The sequence below is a fragment of the Lolium perenne genome, chromosome 5 (genome assembly GCF_019359855.2).
Source record: "Lolium perenne isolate Kyuss_39 chromosome 5, Kyuss_2.0, whole genome shotgun sequence".
NCBI lineage: Eukaryota > Viridiplantae > Streptophyta > Magnoliopsida > Poales > Poaceae > Lolium > Lolium perenne.
In genome coordinates, this window is record NC_067248.2 from 265,764,696 (window position 1) to 265,779,608 (window position 14,913).

Sequence of the window (14,913 nt, forward strand, 5' to 3'; positions counted from 1 at the left end):
TTTCATTGATCATGTATAACTATTACAGAGTTTAGAACTCGGAAAATATATGCTAAGTGTAGAAAGGACGTAGCTGTGCAATGTTCCAAGGGCGATCTGTTTCATCGTAGATGTCATCCGGATCCTCGCGCTTGCGTTTCCGGTGCCAGTTAGCAGGTCTATCCCTTAGCTCACGGAAATCAACAAGGTAGTACGACCCGTTATGAAGCACTTTGCTAACGACGAAGGGTCCTTCCCATGGAGATTGCAGCTTATGGTCTTTCACCTGTCGAAGGCGGAGGACTAGGTCTCCTGCCATGAAGGAGCGTTTCCGAACTCGGCTTGGCTTGTGATAACGTCGGAGCTTTTGCTGGTAGATGGCGGATCTCTGGTCTGCTAAGTTCCGAGCTTCCTCGATCAGGTCCACGAGATAGCTATCGGCCTCGTCATTGTTTCTTCATTGTGGCGGAAACTTCGTGGTGAATCGTGGATGATGTCGGAGGGAAGCACGGCTTCGGATCCGTATACCAGGAAAAAGGGGTAAACCTGTCGATACGGTAGGGGTAGTTCGTAAACTCCACGAACAGCTTCCAACTCATCAGCCCAAGCTCCAGCTGCTCGTCGCAGCGGTCCTTCAAGGCGTGGTTTAATTCACGATAATATTAGGCCGTTAGCCCTTTCAACCTGACCATTGGACTGTGGGTGAGCCACGGATGCGAGGTCCGATCGTATCCCCATTGTTTCACAATAGTCCCTCAATTCTCCTTGAGCGAAGTTCGTGCCATTATCTGTGATTATCTTGTGTGGGATGCCGAATCTCATCACGAGGCTGCGAGGCAATTTTAGTGCCGTAGCACCATCGGCTTTTCTCACTGGCTTAGCCTCGATCCATTTCTTTGAACTTGTCAACAGCGACCAGGAGGTACTCAAAATCGCCAGGAGATGATCTTTTTAACTTACCAACCATATCGAGGCCCCATACCGCAAATGGCCAGGTGATAGGTATGGTCTTCAGCTCTTGGGCTGGAGCGTTTGGTTGAGTAGCGTAGTACTGACAACCTCGGCAGGTCTTGACTATTTTATCAGCGTCTTCTTTAGCTGTAAGCCAATAGAAACCTAACCGAAAAGCTTTTGCAACGAGTGATGCGGGAGCGGCGTGATACCCGCAATCCCCTGCGTGGATATCTCTGAGGATTTCAATGCCATCTTGATTGGAGACGCATTTAAGAAATACCCCTGCTGCACTTCGTTTGTAGAGCTGTCCATCAACTATTGTGTAGGTTCTTGCTCGTCTGACGATCTGTCGTGCGAGGACCTCGTCCTCTGACAACTTCTGATCGATGAGGTAGTCCGGGAAAGGCTGTGTCCAAGCCGGAATGATAGCCATCACTTCCCCGGCCGGAGATCGCCACCTCTGGGTTTTCCGGGTTAGCGCCCTTAGCGAGGGTATCCGGAGATGCTCGAGGAAAATGCCGGGCGGAATTGGTTTCCTGCCGGATCCGAGCTTGGATAGCATGTCTGCCGCTGTGTTATCGTCTCTCCTGACGTACTTGACTTCGTATCCGAGGAAGCTCTTGGCGATCTCGTCAACTTCGTCTCTGTAGGCCGCCATGACGGAATTTCTGGCGTTCCAGGTTCCGGCTACTTGTTGTGCCACCAGGTCGGAATCTCCACAGCATATGATGTGCTTGATCCCAAGTTCCTTAGCGATGCGCAGACCGTGTAATAGAGCCTCATATTCCGCCATGTTGTTAGTAGCTTCGAAGTGGATGCAGAACATCTGCGGTTCTTCTCCGGTGGGGACTTCGGGTGACTCCGGCTCCCGAGCCTTGATGCTGCTTGGATCCGTCGAAGTGCATGACCCATGTCTCTGGTTCCGGCTCCAGACTTGCATCCGGAGCTTGTCCAATCTGCAACGAAATCTGCCGAGAACACGGGATTTTACCGCAGTCCTTGGCTTGTAAGGGATGTCGAAGGCGGATAATTCGATGCCCCATTTAGCCGTACGTCCTGTTGCGTCGGCGTTGTTTGAGAATTGTTGACAGCGGAGCCTTGCTCACGGCTATTCTTGGATGCTCTTGGAAAAAATGCCTCAGCTACCGGCTGCATATGAACACGCCATAAGCTAGTTTCTGAAAGTGAGGATATCTCTGTTTTGATTCCGTCAGCACCTCGCTAATGTAGTAGACAGGTCTCTGGACGTCATATTCATGAACTTCTTCCTTTCGCTCCACCACGATGACGAGGCTGACGACTTTGTTGGTAGCTGCCAGATAAAGGAGCATTGGCTCTGACTCTACTGGAGCTGCCAAGATAGGAGGGGAGGTAAGTATTTCCTTCAACCCTCGAAGAGCTGCGTCGGCTGCGTCATCCCAGACAAATTTGTCTGTTTTCTTCAGCAACTTGTACAGAGGTAATGCCTTCTCGCCAAGACGGCTAACAAACCTACTGATTGCTGCGACACAACCAGTTAGTCGTTGCACATCTTTGAGACAAGTTGGCCTTTTGATACACAGAATTGCCTTGATCTTTTCCGGGTTAACCTCAATGCCCCTGTGAGAGACTATGAAGCCAAGGAGTTTTCCGGCTGGCACGCCAAAGATGCACTTCAGCGGATTCAACATCATCTTGTACCTGCGGAGGTTGTCGAAGGTTTCCGTGAGATCGCTGATCAAGTCGGATCCTTTCCGGGTCATGACCGCGATGTCGTCGACGTAAGCGTGCATGTTCCGGCCAATTTGGTCCTTCAGGCACCGCTGCATCGTACGTTGGTAGGTAGCACCTGCATTTTTCAAACCAAAGGGCATAGTAACATAGCAGTAAGTACCGAACGGGGTAATGAATGAAGTCGCCTTTTGGTCGGATTCCTTCATCGGATCTGATGATACCGGAATACGCATCAAGAAAACACGAAGTTCCGCCCCGCCGTCGAATCAATGACTTGGTCAATGCGCGGCAAGGGGAACGGATCCTTCGGGCAATGTTTGTTCAAGCCAGAGTAATCGATGCACATTCTTAGTATTTCAGTGTTCTTTTTGGGTACAAGGACGGGATTCGCGACCCAATCGGTATGGATAACTTCTATTACAAAACCTGCTTCTAGTAACTTTGCTAGTTCCATTCCTATGGCGCGGCGCTTCTTATCTCCAAAGCGTCGCATAGCTTGCTTCACTGGTTTGGCCCCCGGATTTATGTTGAGGTAGTGCTCGGCGAGTTCCCTAGGTACTCCGGACATGTCGGAAGGTTGCCATGCGAAGATATCCATGTTAGCGCGGAGGAACTCGACGAGCGCTTTCCTATTTGGGGTCCATGTTGGCTCCGTGAAACCTGCTTGGAAGAGTCACACAGGGATGAGGTCATGCTTCTTGGTTTCTATCGCGGGCTTGAAGGAGGTTTTCTGCTCGGAGATTTGCTTCTTGGTGGTCTGCATCTCGATCGGATCCACCGCGGCTCTGTAGCCTTTCGGCTCTTCTCCGGATATCACAGACTACTGCGAAGGCGGCTTCACCTAACTCGCACTCATGAGCCTTTTTGTAGTCTCCGGATACGGTAATCATACCTTTAGGACCCGGAATCTTGAGCTTGTTGTAGATGTAGCACGCTCTTGCGTGGAACTTGTGGTAGGTGGGCCTGCCGAAGATGACGTGATAGGAGCTCTTGAAGGGCACAACCGAACGTGATCTTCTCTTCGCGGAAATTATGAACATCGCCAAAAGCCACGGGAAGTGTGATGCTGCCGAGGAGTTCGTCTTCTTACCGGAACCACGCCATGAAACTCGGTGTTGCTGTGTTTGAGCTGTTCCTTGGTGAGGTTCATCCGCTCTAGAGTCTCCGGGTACATGATGTTCAAGCTGGCTCCGCCATCCATGAGGCACTTGGAGAAGTCATACCCGTCTATGCGGGGACTTACAACCAAGGCGTAGCATTCTTTTGGCACAATTGCGGGGTGATCCTTCTGTCAAATGTGCACGGGATTTCCGACCACGACGTCTGCGGCACAGCCGGAACTATGGCGTTCGGGATCCGGGTAGCTGACTTGGAGGCGCGTCTTGTTGGGGTTCCGAGGAAAGTGTGGTAAGCCCCCACGCTCTTTTTGTCGAATGGATTGGATTTACTGCGGCTCCTGCCTTGGGATCCGGCGAGTTATCATCCTCATCCATCGCCTCGGAACTATCGTCCTCCTTGTCTTTGTTCTTGCCCTTGCCACCTTTTCCGCGAGGGCGGTGCTTCGAGCGCGCTTGTATCCGGCCTCCGGGTCGTTCTTTAGATCATTGACCCACTTGCGATTGCGGTTGGTATGAGTGGACTTCCACGTAACCGGATCCAGATGGGCAGGGCGGGGCATGTCTCTGTATTCCTCATAGGTTTGCGGGCGCGGGATCCGGCAGCGGTGACCTCGGAGGTATGCTGCGACCCTGCCGGCTCCGCCTCCGCGTCCGCGTCCTCTTCCGCCTCTGGACCTCCGCGTTGAAACGCCATGGCGACCATCTCGGATCCGCCACTCTTGGTCATCGGGGTTCTTGCGCTTATGGCTGCTGCTGCCGCCGTTGTCACGGTTCTTCTTTTGTTGATGCGGAAGTGCGTAGCTGCGAGATCACCGCTGCGTCGTCATCGGGCGGTGTGATCGCTAGCGATGGTGATCATGTCATCCAACGTCAATTTATTTGCATTGACCAAGCAGGTTAGCTTGTGTCACGGCAATCCTCCTCGCTGAGCCCCCAATGAAGGCGTGCATTGCTGTGCGGTTGTCAACGTTCTCGCACTCGTTTGCATGCCAACCATCGGGTGAGGAAATTCCTCGATGTTTCGCCCTTCTTACGGATGCAAGCACATTTGTAGGTCGCTTGTTGTGGCAGGTCTCTTGTAGGTACCCCTGAAGTGTTTCTCAAAAGCGTTCTTCAGGTCGAACCAGCAAAAGATGGAGTTCTTCTCGAGGTCGCTGAGCCAGATCCGGGCTGGACCTACAAGGTACAACTGGAGCATGCGGCAGGCGATGTTAGGGGTTCCTCCAGCGAAGGTTACAGCATTGTAGTAATCCTCGATCCAGGTATCCGGCCTTTCGGTGCCATCATAATGCTTCAGATTTCCGGGTAGCTTGAGGTTCATCCTTGGCTTTGGTTCCTCTCGAATCATCCTGCCAAAGCACTTCGGGCCAATGTAGTCGGTTACGTACTCGTTAAGGCGGTCCCGCGCGTCGCGCGAGCCGTGGCGAGAGACTTTGAGCGAGAGCGAGATCTCCGGCCATTGCCTCCGCCTCCACCTCCGCCGCCACCGCTAGGTGGTGGTGAGAGACCTGCGAGGTGGGCGGTCGACTTCTTGCTTCCGCCATCTGAATCTCCTCGGCCTTCCTGGTGCTGACTCCGGCTCCTGTGGCTGCCTTCGCCTTGGCGCTGGCTGCCCTGGTCGTTCCGGCGAGGCTCCGGGTCACGGCTCCGACGAGGCTCTGGGTCCCGGCTCGGGCGAGATTCTGGGTCGCGGCTCCGACGAGGTTCTGGATCACGGTTCCGGCGAGGCTCTGGACCGCGGTCTTCATTCCGACTCCTCCTGGGCTCGGGCTCATGAACATTGTTCTGATTCCGGCGAGGTTCCGGCGAGCGCTCACTGTTCTGTTTCTTGGCAGCACGTTGTCGCGGATAACAAGCGCACCATGCCCTATGGGCCTGGTGTTTCCGGCTGGACTACGGCGGCGAGGGGTCGCGGGTAACCGTTGGGCGGAGGAGAGGGGTTGCGGTATTTGTCTCTTCCGGAGTACATCGCATCCTTTCCCTTTCTTGGATCCGACGGAGGCGTACGTGACGGAACGGGGATCGGATTTGGGTGCTCCCTGGCCCTTTTTCTGCGCTCCGAGGATCCGGTGTGCGATTCATCGTCCTTCTGCGCGGTAGATACACAGTTATCCGGATTGGATTCCAACCTACGCGAAGTATCTGCCTTGCTCTGCTGCTGCATTGCTGAAGCGACAAGTGTGCGGAGATAGTTGATGTCAACTTCTTCGTCCTTCTTCTTCAGCAATTCCGCTGCTTTCTGCATGTTGTCCTTTGGAGTTTCCAGTGGCTGGTGATCTGCGGGCGTATTGAAGGGTATCTGCGAGGCGGAATTGCTTCTCTAACAATACGATCGGCCTCTGCGCATAGATCATCTTTACTTCCCACTCAGCCCTCATGTTCTTGACCTGCTCGAGTGTGGCGGTGATCTCGCGGTCCTGTCTGTCGAAGTTCTCGGCCAGGCTGCATGATCTGCCCTTCCTACCTTTAACGCAGCTTCGGTATGGGCGAGTCTCTTGGCTGTAGCCAGCATTTCCTTTCTGGCGGTCTCTAGAGCCTCCAGATCTGCGGCGTCGCCCGGGGTTATAGGCGTGTTAAGAACTGCACGCGCGGCCACCTCCTCTGCTGACAGGATTTCCTCCGAGGAAGGATCCCTGTGGGGTCGCACCCGCGACATTGGAGATCCGTGTTGGGATGGTTGAGGGTCAGATTGGCTGGTTGGCTCTTCAGATCCGGTTTGTCCACTGCGCTGCTATCGTTGCGAGAACTTGCTTAGGCTGGGCGGAGTCGACTTCGGGCTGATCACCGTATCCGTATTCCCTTATCTTGCGAATGAAGTCATCAGACTCCATGGAGGTGTTATCTCCGGAAATTGGGCTCAGATTGCCCAAAATCGACTCTTCAACCGGAGCTTCGCTTTTTCCGACAGGCTGAGCCTGATCCGGATCTGCGCCGTTTTCCGGTGCCTCTACTGCTCGGGACCAGCTCCGGCTTCTTGAGGGGCGGTTCCGGCGGTATGGGCCAAGAAGTGTACGAAGTGGCACCTCTGCTTTTCTAACACACAGGGAGACCCGGGCGGATCTGCATTGGTCTTCCACCGTTGTTTCCTGCTCAGGGGCGGATTGGGTGGGCTTTGAAATTTCCAGATCTAAGGCGGAATCTTCCTTGGGGAGCTCCTGCATCTCAGATCGGATCTTCGCGACAGCGTCCAGCTCTGCGGCGGTCGCGTCTGCGTTACTTACCAGTGGGTTTCCGTCGGAATCGACGGTTTCCCCGATGAAGATGTGTATGCCGCCTATAGGGACGATGGAGAGCTTGACGGGGTTTGTCCTAGCCGGAATCCAGCACTCATCCGGAGGGACGATCGGCAGATTCCCGGCGTAAAGGACGCGCCCCACAGCGATGGTGTCGTCGTAGCTTCCCATGGCGGAACCCTCCCGGTTCCGGCCTCCGACGCCACGAGCCCCACGGTGGCGCCAACTGTCGTTGCCTAATCGACGGTACCTCGGAAGAGGGATCCTCACGAGGGGGAGAAGAAGTAGGGGCCATAGGGCGGAGTGCACACGGGACGGTGGTACGCGAGTTACCCAGCTTCGGAACACCTGCACGATGACAGGGCCTACTGCTGCTTATCTGGAATTATCTGGGCGCTTTCGCGTTGTTACAATGAGTTGTGGTTGTGCCTCTAGGGCTCCCGGGATCCGGCTTATAAAGGCGCACGGATCTAGGGTTTACATGGAGAGTCCTAGCCGGATTACAGATAGCCTAGCTACGGTACAATATCTTGCCGTGCACGCCACGGATCCGCCTCCCATACACGTCGTACTGGATCCGGGTTCCTCGTGGACCTCCATGGATCCGGGTTACTCCTATGTCGGTACGGATCCGGCCTGCTGATCCTGGGCTGGACTTCTTCCTTCATGATCAACAGCAACTGGGCCGCCCGATGGGCCACATGCCTCATCACCGTCTGTGGGCCACCCGGGCTTGCCGGATCTAGGCACTGTCGATGGTACACCCATGAAGTATACCCACAACACAAGATTCGCGCATCCTGTCGGGCAGGTGGTTCTGGTTCTTCTCCACCTTCCCTCCTCCACTCCTTCCTCCCCTAGCTGCAACGCATCTAGCCACCACTCCGGCGGCTGCTCGGTGGCGACACCGACAGCGCATGGCGGCTGCTTCGACGGCTGCTCGGTGGCGACGCCAACGGCACACGACGGCTGCTCCGACGGCGGCTCGGTGGCGACGCCGACGGTGCACATTTTTTAAAGAGAAGGCCTAAGCCCTGCGTTAAATTAATAACGCCCGACGGGACGGAAACCAGTACAACGACGCTTACAAGGACCTGCTGGGGTTACCAGCTCAACATGACAGCAAAGGAGGACAACAGGAGAAACAAAAAGGGGAACAAGCAGCTCTAACTAGAAACTAGGTAGAGATCTTGAGTCCAGCGAAGAGGCGAAGAATCCTGCTGAGAGGGCGCGGCGCCGACACTGTCCAGACTAACAGACCTCCCGAGCAGAAACAGAGCACGCCCATGACCGAAGGAGCTTGGTTGACTTCATGATTCGAGATTCTAAAGGAGGAGGGCTTGAATGCGACGCCTCCAAGGAGGAAGACGGCGCCCAAGGGCGTCGACGTCGCCTGCACTGGCCAAGGCCTTGCCGAGCTTTCGCCCTAGCCCAAACACCACCCCAAAGACGCAACCTTGACGCTTGTCGAACGACACACTGAGTCCACGGCTTGAAGAAGATATCATCGGCGTCACCCGTGGCAAGACGCCAAGCTAGACAACCACCCCTGGGTTTCTAGGTATCCGACCGAACCGGGATAACCACCGTGTAACTGTAACCAGGGGCAGTGGCGGCGAGAAGCGCAAGGAGGGTGAGAGGGTGAGCCTAGAGTCGATGAAGATAGACTTCGCCCCGACCGAAGAAGCACGCAAGTTTTGCAAGGAGGCGTGATCCAGCCACACGAAAGGAGGGAAATTTGGTGGCGCCTCCAAGAAGGTAAATGGCGTCAAGGACGTCATCGTCACCCGCACCGGCCGTAGCCTTGCACGGCTTTCGCCGGTTTCCCGTCCCGTACCAGTAGCCGGCCAACGCCATGAGACCGTAGAAAGGAACCAGAAACCAGACACCGCCGACAACACCTCCTCAAGTGTTGCCAGCCCAAGGAGATGGGGAGACTTAAACCCAAGAGTCACCAACTCCAAGCTCATCGCCGACACCGATCGCACCAATCAAGCAAGCAAGAGCTCCAAGATCGCGCGATGGTCTGTCCACTCCGCCTTAGTTCATCCCATCTCAGAGAATGACCCAACAATCTCAGATCTGGAGAAAAATGGTTCATTTTCCGCGGAAATGGCCCAGCACCTCGTCAAGATCCTGGCGAGGCGACAGCGAGAGACAGGTGCTACACACCACCACCTCCGCATCACCCAAGTGACCGCGGCCGGTGACAGTCCAGCACCAGGCAACGCTGTCCACCCCTGGAGCAGCGCCGCCGCCCGAGCTCACCCCTGGAGCCGAGCCCACCAGATTGCCCAGGGCCACCGCCCGGCATCCAAGGCCACGCCGCCCCGCCGCCCTCACGGCCGGAGATACGAGCCAACACGGCCGCCGCGCGAGGCAACGCCGAAGACCGCCGCCCGGAGCCGCCGCTCCGGCGCCCAAAAGCCCCCACCGAGTCTCCCCCAACAACCCCACCCGCGCCAGCACCTACCCCAACCCCGGCAAAGAGGAGCCGCCGGCTGGAGAGACGTACCTGGACCGGGGCGACCGTGGGAGGCGACAGCAGCACAGGCGAGCCTCGCGCGGCAACCTCCCTCCCTGTGGCCGCGTAGAGGAGCCGGGGGCCGAGATCCGAGATCCCCGCCGTCCCCTTCACCGGCGCCGTGGTCTTCGACCGGCAGCGCCTCCGGGGGCGGCGAGGGGCGAGGGAGTGAGGAGGGGGCGGCGGCGGGGTGGGGTTAGGGTTTCGCCCCCCGCGTCGCCTGGAGGAGACGACGCGAGGCGCGGGGGCCATCAACGTAGTTCTCAAAATGCCCCCGGTCCCAAGAGGGGGCTGACAAGCACCCCGACGGTGCACATCGCCTGCTCCGGCGGCGGCTCGGTGGCGACGTCGACGGCACGGGGGCTGCACGGCGGCTGCTCCGTCGGCGGCTTCGGCGGCTGCTCCGAGGCAGAGCTGGGCAGGCATGGAGTCACCACCGCAGCCATGAGGAAGACGTATCCGATCCTATTTTGATGCCGCAGCTGCTATGCGCTTCCAAAATCCCACTCAGACAAAAAAAATCCCATACAGTGAGGAATCCACATCCAGACTACTATAGCGCCGCATCAAAATCGAAGGAAACGTAAGCATTCCCCCTTTTCAGTTGTGTTTTTCGTTCCTGCTCTTTTGGTTGCTTTTTGTTGCTCAATTTTCTTCTCCCTATCTTACTTCGGTCACTGCTGCAGGAACCATACTCGTGAAAGGCATAGTTATGGGTTGATCTCGTGGCCGATTATATCGACAAGATGGTCAAGTTCTGAACAAGATTTTCTTCAGGAGGAGCACGAACGGAAGCCGGCGGCCGTACAGGAAGAGCTTGACCAGAAGGCCCAGGCTCTCATCAGGATTGAGAGACATATGAGTGATCAGAGTCTAGCACATCAGTTAGAGACTAGTGAGTTACAGTCACGGATTTTGTCTCTACAATACCAGATCAAGTTAATAAGCTCATCTGCCTCAGAAGTTTAGGAAGCTCCGCATGGTGATGATGTTCTTTGTTGCCATGTGCTGGTTATCAGCTTCCAGCTCAATTCTGATTACACTTGCTGCAACTGCCATAGCAGCTTTGATGTTTCTAGTTTAGGCTGGCATGCATTGTGGAGTGCAATTTGCAGCTTTGGTATTTCTACTAGTCTGCTTCTGTAGTTGTAGTTTTTAGGATGGCATGTATTCAAGTGGTACCTCTGAAATGTTCTTAGCTTAAATGAGAAGTCAAGTTTCCACTTTTGGGTGTGATTTTTTTTATCTCTCTTTGGGAGTTGCTGCTTTCTTTGCAGAGGAACAGTAGGCCTTTTTAATTCCAGATCATGCTCTCCATTTGTTGCCTTTTTCATGGCTCATCCATGGCTAAATGAACACTAATTTTGCTGCATTTTTGCTCAAGAACACTAAGCCTTTTTAATATCACATCATGAAACTGTGTTTGTGTTTGCTAACATGTTTTTACACATGTACAGAAAACAGGAGCATCATTGTTCCTAATTTTCTGGCTTTCTCCATCCCTATTTACACGGTGGACCATTTTCCTTAATTCGTGTTGTCAGGTCATGTAGTGGCATGGGTAGTCTGGGTGCAGGGCATGTGACATTTTTTTCCAGCAGCCACATGTTTCTCCACCTCCAGATACAGTCACTTCCTCTCTCACACCAGAGGGAGCATCGCCATGGATCTGAGCAGTGGGAAGAACCCATGCATATCAGCTGTAAGTGCTGACCTCAGTCGTCAGCATGATCTAAGCAGTGCTACGAGAGGAAGAAGAAGGCGTGCTGTGCCTGCACGTTGGCGGTGCAGAGTAGACGGCGATGGCGTACTGTGACTGCGCGTCGGCGGCGCGGTGTAGACGGCTCTACTGCAGGGCTCCCGGCGGATGGGTTGAGTTAGCTGGTACGCCAGAGCTCTGGCCGCACCTGGGGAAGATGGCCGGTGCAGGGGAAAATGAGGAGTCTCGCCAGCGGCAACATCACGAGAAAATCTGGAAATAATGGGGGAATGGATCACCGGTCGAGTAGTACTTCTTGGACAGTGGCAGCAACTGTACATAGGTCAACCTCCCAACATGAAAACAGAGGCTACACTCGTACAGGCTGAAAAGCCAAGGAAAAAGGAGTTTGATGTGACTAGAAAATTGCCGATGCTATACAAAATGTCCAATGCACCTCCAGTTTGCACGGATCTCAAGGTTCAGACGAACGGTCGAGAAGACACCCATACTCATGCTTGGGTGTACAAAATCCACACTCCGCAATTTTTGATGACTGTTACTATCTCTCAAGTGAATTTACGATGATCGAGTTTGAACATGTACCTCGATATTCGAATAGCGTAGCTCATGACTTGGCCAAACTAGCTCGGGCTTCAGTCCAAAGTGTCTGCCTGGATGAACTGACGATTTCGATTAAACCTCTTATGGTGTCCGATGTAAGATTTATTACAAATGGTGAAGTTATCAAAAAAAACTCCATTAGTAGGAGCAAGTCCACGAGGTGCACTACTAGAATGTACTCCCTTCTTGCTACAATGTAGTGCATATAAGATTTTTCAAAAGTCAAATAATGCAAAGTTTGATCGATTTTATTGTGAAAATTATTTATATCTACAATACCAAGTGTAACCATGTGAAGATATATGTGTCACGATTAATCTAATGCTATTGATTTGTTAGTAAAATTTCACATCATTTGACTTTTCAAAAACTTATATGAACTATATTTTAGCAAGGAGGAATCTCATGTATGTAGGAACACTACAATCTAAAACACCACAGAACTTTGCCAACATCTCAGTTAACGCTCTCGAAGTTTCTGAGAATAATAACACTTTTCGATGGCATCTTTCTGAGTCGGGTCAGTTCTCGGTTAAGTCTATGTACATTGATATGCTAGATGGCCATGTTGGGGATTTTAAGAAGTATATTTGGAAGATTAAAGTTCCACTAAAAATCAGATTATTTATGTGGTTGCTTTTCAATAAGGTCATTCTCACAAAATATAATCTCAAAAGGCGTAATTGGAAGGGATGTTCTAAATGTTGCTTTTGTGATCATCATGAGAAAATCCATCATTTATTTTTTGATTGCCCGTTTGTAAACATCTTGTGGCGCATTATCAATATGAATTTCGATATCACTGCGCCCGCAAATGTGACTAATCTGTTTGGTAATTGGCTAAATGGACTTTCAAAGAAAGATAAAAGCCACATTCGAGTGGGTGTGTTGCCTTGCTTTGGGCAATTTCCAATGTTCGTAATGATTTCATCTTTAACAAAAAATATTTCCCATCTTTCCTGCAGGTTGTTCCTTTGGTTACCCACTGGATCCATATGTGGTCTTATATATAGCCGGAGAATATGCGCCAGGACATGGATATTGGGTGCAACCGCTTAGCGATGGTAGCACGGGATTTTTATAGCCGGTGTGGTTGGCGGTCTAACAAGCGGATCACATGAGATCTTGTGGAGGCTTGTTTTTCTTTTTCAGTTTTAGATGGCTGGTTCATGTCGAAACCCTGAGTGATCCATGACTTCTAAATATGCCACGATGAGGACGAGGAGGGTGCTTTCCAGATGCGACACGCGTGCAGGAAGAGCGTCGGTCCAGCTGCTATCCGCTTCTTCCTCTTCCGGGCAGATAGAATGCACGCACGCCCTCTCTTCCATATAAGAGAAACTCAATGCAACCATTAGTCCATAGGGATTGTCATCAAATACCAAAACCATAAATGGGGGCTCCATGTTCTTTCGGGGGGTCTATATATAGTGATTTTTAGGTCAAACTCGTCAGTTTGAGATCAAAACGGACGTCTGAAGACGCTCTAGGAGGGAACGAGACATGGTGGCGCGACCTAAGGTGTGGGGCCCGCATCACCTATGCTCGTTTGGTACTTGTGGGTCCTCTCGGTTTTCTTCTTCTCATATTGTGTCTCCGGAATTGACTCTAGAAAAATCCTCGCTCCGTTTGAGTTTCGTAAGGTTCATGAAACTTAAAAATACACAAAACAGGGTTTCCTGTTTTGTATAGTTATAAATCAATAAAAGGGGATAATTGAAAATCTCTATAAATCAATGCAAACCATGAATATAACATCTTATAACATGCAAATATGTTTGAATATATGACAATAAACTACAAATTTCATGTATGAATTTTACATGCATCAGATGTTGGGTAGGCCTCATCATGTAGGGAGGTGCGGTCGGTTTGGGAGGTGGAGGGAGAGCGGACGAGACGGGAGGGAGAGGGTGGAGCATGATGGTGAGATGCAGGACATGAATGAGGTGTACATGTCCAGATGCGGATCTATAGGGGTGTGATTGTGTGCATGGTACATGTTGAAATTGTAAAAAAAAAATTACTAACACGAATCCTGATATATTGTTGGTTGTTGGATAAGACATGGACCCCACAACTATGTAGAATCGCTGCATTGCAAGCAAAAGAAGCCTGATGACCGGGTGTATACGTGAGCACGCATCCGCAAAGCGACACGTGTCTAACTCCGTTAATTCTTCCGTGAGCTGATACTTCTTATTAAATGAATAAATGGAAACCCCTCCGTTTGGTGTGGGTCTCAGCCCCTTCGATGACGCATAGGGACAAAAGATGGAAGAGAAAAAGCAATGGGCGTGGGACGTCGAGACTGCATTTTTAGGCAGGTTACAGTACATGGACCCCATGGAGCATTAAATTTCTGCCGTGACCTTGTGACCCTCTTTCTCACTGAGTCACTGCCCGCTCATGGAGCTCGGGACTGGCACCGTGCGGCTTTACTTCTGCGAGGTCCGCGACTCCCAGGACAAGGGCGACCGCGTTCCGCTGCGGCTCACCGTCCACCTTCACTGAGCACAGAGGGCTCGAGGCGGGGCCCTGTTCGGGGGTGTTCGACGGCCACGGCGGGCAGATCGCGGCGGAGTTCGCCACTGCGGCCTCCTCGACGGCGGCGGCCTCCCCCAGCGCTTTCTCGGCATAGGAGGCTTCCCTCGACGGCTGGCCCGACGGCGGCGGCTCCCCCGGCGTTTTCTCGGTGGAGGCGGTCGGCGAGAGTCCCCGCCTGCTGTAGTCACGCCTCGCCACCGCCGCTGCAGTCTCGGCCAGAGACCACCGGCAAGAGCCCCCGCCGCTGCCCGCCTGCTGTATTGGCGACCGCTTCTGCAGTCGCGGCTGTCGCCCGCATGCGGTAGTCCCTACCGGCGCTGTAGTCTCCATCGCCACCAGCCTGCTTTAGTCGTCGTCGCCGGCCTGCTGTAATCACGGATTGGTAGTTGTTTTTTACCCGTGACCCACATAGAGGCCAAGAACTATTCTGGTGTAGCAGTTCTTTATGCCGATGCCAGATCCGGCGGCTCCCTGTTTCTAATCGATCCCAGTTCCTTAAATCCCTCTTTGATTCATGCAGTT